Below are 8,099 nucleotides of genomic sequence, written 5' to 3' on the forward strand. Positions count from 1 at the left end.
CATGGCCCATTTTCGTTTTTACGTTTTCGGTTTTTCCTCCTTGTGTTTAAAAGGTCATAGCACTTGCATTTTTCCACCTAGAAACCCACATGACCCCTTATTTCTTGCGTCACTAATTGTACTTTGCAATTACAGGCTGAATTTTTGCATAAAGTACACTGCGAAACCAGAAAAAAATTCAAAGTGTGGTGAAATTGAAAAAAAAAACGCATTTCCTTTATTTGGGGGAAATGTGTTTTTACGCCATTCGCCCTGGGGTAAAACTGACTTGTTATGCATGTTCCTCAAGTCGTTACGATTAAAACGATATGTAACATGTATAACTTATATTGTATCTGATGGCCTGTAAAAAATTCAAACCGTTGTTAACCAATATACATTCCTTAAAATCGCTCCATTCCCAGGCTTATAGCGCTTTTATCCTTTGGTCTATGGGGCTGTGCGAGGTGTCATTTTTTGCGCCATGATGTGATCTTTCTATCGGTACCTTGATTGCGCATATACGACTTTTTGATCGCTTTTTATTACATTTTTTCTGGATTTGATGCGACCAAAAATGCGCAATTTTGCACTTTGGGATTTTTTTGCGCTGACGCCGTTTACCGTACGAGATCAGGAATGTGATTAATTAATAGTTCGGGCGATTACGCACGCGGCGATACCAAACATGTTTATTTATTTATTTATTTGTTTACTTTTATTTAAAACCTGGGGAAAGGGGGGTGATTCAGACTTTTATTAGGGGAGGGGGATTTTTACTATTAACAACACGTTTTTTTTTTTTTTTTTTACACATATACTAGAAGCCCCCCTGGGGGACTTCTAGTATATACACTTTGATCTCTCATAGAGATCTCTGCAGCATAGATATGCTGCAGAGATCCATGAGATCGGCACTCGTTTGCTTTCGGCTGCTGCAGCCGGAAACAAACGAGTGCCGAGCCGAGGACGGCGCCATCTTGGACGCGTCCCCGGCCGGCATCAGTAACGGAGATCGCTCCTCCGGGACAAGGTCCCGGAGGAGCGATCTCCCCCACTAGACACCAGGGAAACGTTGCCTCCGGTAATCGGAGGCAGCTGTCAACTTTGACAGCTGCCTCCGATTAGCTAATTAGCGGGCACGGCGATCGGACCGTGCCCGCTAATAGCGGCGGTCCCGGGCTACACGCGGCACCCGGGATCGCGGCACTTCAAAGCGGGGCCGCCGCGCGGCCCCGCTTTGAAGTGCTAATGAGGACATAGGACGTACCGGTACGTCCTATGTCCTTAAGAGGTTAACTAGGCTACCAGGGACATGACTGGGGGGGTTAACTAGGCCACCAGGGACATGACTGAGGAGTTAACTAGGCTACCAGGGACATGACTGAGGGGTTAACTAGGCCACCAGGGACATGACTGAGGAGTTAACTAGGCTACCAGGGACATGACTGAGGAGTTAACTAGGCCACCAGGGACATGACTGAGGAGTTAACTAGTCCACCAGGGACATGACTGGGGGGTTAACTAGGCTACCAGGGACATGACTGGGGGGTTAACTAGGCTACCAGGGACATGACTGGGGGGGGGTTAACTAGGCCACCAGGGACATGACTGAGGAGTTAACTAGGCTACCAGGGACATGACTGAGGAGTTAACTAGGCCACCAGGGACATGACTGAGGAATTAACTAGGCCACCAGGGACATGACTGAAGAGTTAACTAGGCTACCAGGGACATGACTGAGGAGTTAACTAGGCCACCAGGGACATGACTGAGGAGTTAACTAGGCCACCAGGGACATGACTGAGGAGTTAACTAGGCTACCAGGGACATGACTGGGGGGGTTAACTAGGCCACGAGGGACATGACTGAGGAGTTAACTAGGCTACCAGGGACATGACTGAGGGGTTAACTAGGCCACCAGGGACATGACTGAGGAGTTAACTAGGCTACCATTGACATGACTGAAGAGTTAACTAGGCTACCAGGGACATGACTGGGGGGGTTAACTAGGCTACCAGGGGCATCACTAAGGATTCAAATCAGGTACAAGGGGCATCACAGAGGGTTAACTACAATAGCAGGGGCATTAGGGGAACAATACTTTGCCTTGTTCGGGTGCTGCAAACCCCCGCTACTAACTGCCGCGCACGGTATAACATTGAGTGCGGCCCTCGAATGATTTTATTAAGGCCCGACCGGCCCTCGACATGGAAAAGGTTCCCCACCCCTGAGCTAACCGAACGTTTGGTATCTGATTAGTGGGGGCTGCTGAACTTGGATAAGGCTCTAAGGTTGTCTGGAAAACATGGATACAGCCAATGACTATATCCTTGATTTCCACATAGCCTTAGGGCTTTATCCAAGTTCAGCAGCCACCGCTTATCAAATGCTGAAAGTTTGGGTTCGGATCGACTCGAGCATGCTCGAGGTTTGCCTCTATTGCCTACCATATCTCATCTTGTATCCAGGCTAGAGGTGCCCTACCATATCTCATTATGGATCCAGGCTAGAGGTGCCCTACCATATCTCATCTTGTATCCAGACTAGAGGTGCCCTACCATATCTCATCATTTATCCAGGCTAGAGGTGCCCTACCATATCTCATCTTGTATCCAGGCTAGAGGTGCTCTACCATATCTTATCTTGTATTCAGGCTAGAGGTGCCCTACCATATCTCAACTTGTATTCAGGCTAGAGGTGCCCTACCATATCTCATCATTTATCCAGGCTAGAGGTGCCCTACCATATCTCATTATGGAACCAGGCTAGAGGTGCCCTACCATATCTCATCTTGTATCCAGGCTAGAGGTGCCCTACCATATCTTATCTTGTATTCAGGCTAGAGGTGCCCTACCATATCTCAACTTGTATTCAGGCTAGAGGTGCCCTACCATATCTAATCATTTATCCAGGCTAGAGGTGCCCTACCATATCTCATCATTTATCCAGGCTAGAGGTGCCCTACCATATCTCATCTTGTATCCAGGCTAGAGGTGCTCTACCATATCTTATCTTGTATTCAGGCTAGAGGTGCCCTACCATATCTCAACTTGTATTCAGGCTAGAGGTGCCCTACCATATCTCATCATTTATCCAGGCTAGAGGTGCCCTACCATATCTCATTATGGAACCAGGCTAGAGGTGCCCTACCATATCTCATCTTGTATCCAGGCTAGAGGTGCCCTACCATATCTTATCTTGTATTCAGGCTAGAGGTGCCCTACCATATCTCAACTTGTATTCAGGCTAGAGGTGCCCTACCATATCTAATCATTTATCCAGGCTAGAGGTGCCCTACCATATATCATTATGGATCCAGGCAAGAGGTTTCCTACCATATCTCATCTTGTATTCAGGCTAGAGGTGCCCTACCATATCTCAACTTGTATCCAGGCTAGAGGTGCCCTACCATATCTCATCTTGTATCCAGGCTAGAGGTGCCCTACCATATCTCATTATGGATCCAGGCTAGAGGTGCCCTACCATATCTCATCTTGTATCCAGGCTAGAGGTGCCCCACCATATCTCATTATGGATCCAAGCGAGAGGTTCCCTACCATACCTCATCTTGTATCCAGGATAGAGGCACCAACAGGGACATAGAGCACTTGCTCAATTGTACTGTTTTTCTCAATAAACTTCACCTTTCACTTTAAGGCTATGTTTACACTACATATTTTTCGCGGCCGGACATATACGTGTAAAATCCGGCCGGAATTTACGCAAGTTGCAGCCGGCTACGTACGGTCCGCGAACTTACGCCCGTAAGCTACATACGCTTCCCGAGCGGCGTACATAGCGATCTGACAGCGGTCTTTTACTTGGAAAGCTTCGCCTAGCCCCGGACACCCCACAGAACCTTTTGGATCGGCACAAAAAGCTTTAAAAATGAAGAAATCACCACTACGTATGGGACCGCATGTTACGCTACGGGCGTAAGTTACAGCATTTCCGTCCCGAAACAATGGTCTGGTTAATTTTTTACGGCGCCGCATACGATCCGGGCGTAAGTTCGTACGTAGTGTGAACTGTGCGGCCGCAGATCGTATACTTTCCATTGTACGCAAACTACGGAGCGCGCTACGGCCGGAAACTTACGTAGTGTGAACATAGCCTAATATTTTAATCACTTACCTGGATCTTTGTTACATGACATATAGAAAGTTTCACTTCACATTAGTAATGCCGCTTTCTCGTGCGTCTTATTGGGGGACACAAATACCATGGGTATAGGCTGCTGCCACTAGGAGGCGCTGACACTAAGAAAGAAACAAAGGAAGTGACTCCTCCTGAGCAGGATATAGCCGCCCACAGGCACTGAGCTAAACCAGTTTTAGCTTAGTGTCAATAGGAGGCAGACACAGGTCTGGGTTGTCCAGACCAGTTTCTTCCTTTATGTTTAGTTAGTTAGATTTTCTTTTTCCTTCTAGGTCCTATGGATTCTTGGGCACGGTGGGTAATCTAAACCCACCCTGATCCCCCCACTATGCAACCAGGGAACAGACCATAAATGTAAATGGGCTGTGACCCCCTCGGTTGCCACCGGCCGGCAACGTGACACCATGGCCCCAAATCAGTCTGACTATCTGGTCGCCTTTCTGCGGACTCTGTATCCGCACAGCCCCTTCCCGCCTCGCCCCCCAAAGCTTGGCGCGTAAGGTGAGGCACCCACCGGCTGAAGACGACAATGGTGAGTATGGGTTCCTACCTGCCCACCCTCCCAGGCCACCATTGTATTCTTATAGACAACCCCCCCCCCTGGGCCATGCTTTCCTCACACAGGGATTTCTCCATCTCCCCTGGCTCAACTCCCTCAGGGTCACTGTGCGATGCCTCAGACCCCTAGGGGCCACTCCGCAGTGTAGATGGTGCTAACAGGCAGGAACCGGGGCAGCTGTAAGATATAATGTGGTCACGGTGTAGGCACGAGCGTGATACAGCTGGAAACCGGGCTCCTGACCATGCGGGAATACTGGGCATGCGATTCCTCATTGTCCTTGTCAGGATGGTATCTCTGCGGAGCATTATGCGCCCCTTTGTTCGTTCTGTTCGGCCGAGAAGGCACTGATGTCAGGAACCGGTGACACCAAACACAAAGAGACAGTGAGCCCTGAGCTCAGCCCCTCCCACTGTCCCTACCTAATTGCCGCAATCTGCCCTAAAATGGCAGCGGACAACTTGGCGGCGATCCCTGGCCTGGATACGTGATACAATAGACAAGACAAAACGAACAAACAATAAGAATAGTCAACAATCAGGGTCACAACGGTTTGGCAGCAAAGGTACAAAATCAGGATCCAAAAGAGTAGTCAGAAAACAGGCAATAAGGTCGGGGGCAGGCAGCAAGCAAGCGAGGTCAAAAGAAACTAAGCAGGATTCAGGAGAAAACAGAAAACAGAACACACAAGCAGGCAGAGACTAAGTCAATAACCGGCAAGGCACAGGCAGAAACAGAAATCTTAAATAGGACACCAGGAACCAAGTCCAGAAGATGATAGGAGGGACCAGCTGTCAATCACTGAGGCAAAGGCAGATTAACCGTTACATGACCAGAGGAAACTTAGCAGCACAGACACGGGTGGGGCAGGGAAAACAATTAGCAGACCAGAAGGAATAAGACACAGTTCAGACAGGGCACAAACAAAGGCAAACAAAACACAGAATAAATGAAAGATTATGGCCAAAATCGCAGTCTCGGTCGTACCTTATGCACCGAGGACTGCGCCAAAGTTGCATTCATGACAACTGATTTTCTTGTATCCTGTTTCTGTGTTTTGTTTTGCTGTGTGTGAACTCTGGTTTATTACTCATCTGGGTTGGGAGACACACCCGACTTCACCTGCTGAGTTCTGTCTGGCCATGTCATGGTTAATCTGTGTTCTGGTTCTGCTGTTACTGACAGGTCATCCTGCCAGTGGTTCTGTCTTGTTCTCAGGTGTCTGTGCTTGGAGATCAGGGGGATGGTCCAATTACGTTCTGGACCAGAGCCCTGGCCTCCTATATAACAAACCTCAGTCTGTGCACTTATTGCTGGTTATTGACTTGTCTCTGCCCGCTTGTATCTTCTGTGTATTTGCTATCCCTGATATTTGCCTTATTCCTTGACCTCCCTTGCTTGCTGCCTGCCCTTGACTATATTGCCTGGACTTTGACTACGTTTGTAGGATTGTGATTTTGTACTTTTGCTGCCCGATTGTTGTGACCCGGACTGTTTACTATTTTTCATTGTGTTTTGTCTGTCTGTCTTGTGTTTGTGTCCCACCTAGCCAGTGCAGGGACCATCCTTCCTGGGCCAGAATGCTGTGCTATCTGCTGCTGTTCCCCCAGAACCTCCAGTGCAGCTTCCTGATAGGTTCAAAGGTGAGAGAAGGGCCTTTCGAATCTTCAGAGAGGGATGTAAGTTGTTTTTCAGACTTTGTCCCCGGTCCTCTGGGGATGAGAGCCAGAGAGTGGGCATAGTTATGTCCCTCTTACAAGGACCTCCGCAGGAGTGGGCTTTTTCTTTGCCTCCAGATGCCACTGAATTGTCTTCTGTGGAACAGCTTTTTGCTGCTTTGGAGTTACTCTATGATGACCCTGACAGGGCAGCAGCAGCTGAGAGGCAGTTGACAACTTTGAGACAGGGCAAACAACCAGTGGAGGAGTATTGTACCGAGTTCCGCCAGTGGTGCGTTCCATCCGGGTGGAATGACCCGGCACTTAGATGCAAATTTAAGCAGGGGTTGTCTGATGGCATTAAGGATGCCTGGACAGGGCATCCAGAACCTTCCACCCTTAAGCAGGCCATGAATCTGGCTATCCGCATAGACCGTAGACTCCGTGACAGATATAGGGAAAAAGTAGGCTCTGACACTTCTAATACCCCTGTCTCCTACTCTGTCAAAAAACCTTTTGTTATCCCTGATATTCCTGAGGACGAGCCCATGCAGCTGGGACAATTGGACGCCAGGACCAGGCGAGAACACCGGAGACACAACGGACACAACGATGCTGGGTGGAATGAGACTTGAATGAAATACTTGCTGTTGATGATTAGAGAAGATGATGATGAGAGGAATGACTGAAGAATCGACACCCAGATGAGAATCTTGAGACTTGAGAGAGGAACACAGCCAGTGGACTGGAGCAGCAGAGCACAGGCAGGCCTCTCTCTTAGCAGGGAGAGAGGACAGACACACTTGTCTCCCTGATGGTGGAGAACAAGACTAGACTGAACAGGAACAGCAGAGCAACACACTCTATCCCCTCTGGGGTAGGAGATAGACTGAGGTAGAACAGGAAGTCACATGGTATTCCCCAGCCAAAGCTCGATGACCATTGGAGTTACCATGGAAACAGGGCACAGTCACGTGACATCCAGCCATTGCATCATCACACCATTAGGCATATACAGAGAAATATACATGAAAAGTACCATACTTGAACACTGGAGGGTGACATAATGCCATTAGGCACTGATACCTGAATATACATACAATAAATGAATGGAATAGCAGATCTGAATACTGAGAAGGGTGACACAATACACGCAGTTTGCAGTGGACCAAAGCTTTCCAGAACAGAACTAATTGTAATACAAGTGTGAACATAAGAGGGGCTGTTCTGGGACACTGCATACCTCCCTACTAGAAATGAGCCGACCTCGGTGAACCACAAGTTGAGGTAGATGTGGCCGAATGAACATAGAGGACCAGGACAACAAGACAAAAGGAAGGAATGTTAGTGTGAGTGAGTATGTAGGTGTGTGTTTCCCACGCTCAAGGCACAGGTGAGAGAAGAGAAACTAAGAAGAGAAAGAAAAACCCTAGTGGCAGGACTTCACCTAGGGGTGCCTAACGTACTCTGGTTACAGGTAGTTAGTGCGTGGACCATCTGACATGCAAGTCATGACTAATTAACTGCTGGCGGGGGACCCTCAATATTCCAGTCAGTTTGACAGTAGGTTTCCAATGAAATACGTTACCCTACTGGAAAAAGAACGTGAAGACCTGTGTACTGCCTTGGGTGTCTGTGTGAAGTGACTTGGACACCTGGAAGAGAAAGAATAAAAAACAAAAGCCAGCATACATTTGAGGCCTCAATACACACCACTCAATCATATGACACAAGTACTCCAT

The sequence above is a fragment of the Dendropsophus ebraccatus genome, chromosome 15 (genome assembly GCF_027789765.1).
Source record: "Dendropsophus ebraccatus isolate aDenEbr1 chromosome 15, aDenEbr1.pat, whole genome shotgun sequence".
Classification (NCBI taxonomy): domain Eukaryota; kingdom Metazoa; phylum Chordata; class Amphibia; order Anura; family Hylidae; genus Dendropsophus; species Dendropsophus ebraccatus.